Source organism: Schistocerca cancellata, chromosome 8 (genome assembly GCF_023864275.1).
Source record: "Schistocerca cancellata isolate TAMUIC-IGC-003103 chromosome 8, iqSchCanc2.1, whole genome shotgun sequence".
In the NCBI taxonomy this organism is placed as follows: domain Eukaryota; kingdom Metazoa; phylum Arthropoda; class Insecta; order Orthoptera; family Acrididae; genus Schistocerca; species Schistocerca cancellata.
Genome location: NC_064633.1, coordinates 270981108 through 270981740, shown reverse-complemented (window position 1 = coordinate 270981740; position 633 = coordinate 270981108). Strand labels below are relative to the sequence as shown.

General features: G+C 49.3%; 1 non-coding gene across 1 annotated transcript; it reads right to left on the bottom strand.

Moving 5' to 3' along the window:
* Nucleotides 1-213: 213 nt before the first annotated feature.
* Trnas-cga (transfer RNA serine (anticodon CGA)) lies at nucleotides 214-288 on the bottom strand. The gene has a single exon. It is a non-coding gene; the product is annotated as a tRNA-Ser (tRNA).
* Between the last annotated feature and the right edge of the window lie 345 nt (nucleotides 289-633).

Sequence of the window (633 nt, the reverse complement as noted above, 5' to 3'; positions counted from 1 at the left end):
AAAATTGCTTCATCTCTTGTAGACTGGCTACAGTTTACTATATGAGAAAGTCTGTGCAAGTAGACACCCCATTTAACGAGCTCTGGTCTGTAGTCCATGCTCTGTTCCATGGCGACTCAGTGTTACCCCAAACGACGCACATTTTTCCCGAGTAGATAAGCCAACACTGACAATCAACCTTATACCTGAAACTTCCTGGCAGATTAAAACTGTGTGCCCGACCGAGACTCGAACTCGGGACCTTTGCCTTTCGAGGGCAAGTGCTCTACTAACTGAGCTACCGAAGCACGACTCACGCCCGGTACTCACAGCTTTACTTCTGCCAGTATCTCGTCTCCTACCTTCCAAACTTTACAGAAGATCTCCTGCGAACCTTGCAGAACTAGCACTCCTGAAAGAAAGGATATAGCGGAGACATGGCTTAGCCACAGCCTTGGGGATGTTTCCAGAATGAGATTTTCACTCTGCAGCGGAGTGTGCGCTGATATGAAACTTCCTGGCAGATTAAAATTGTGTGCCCGACCGAGACTCGAACTCGGGACCTTTGCCTTTCGCGGGCAAGTGCTCTACCATCTGAGCTACCGAAGCACGACTCACGCCCGGTACTCACAGCTTTACTTCTGCCAGTATCTC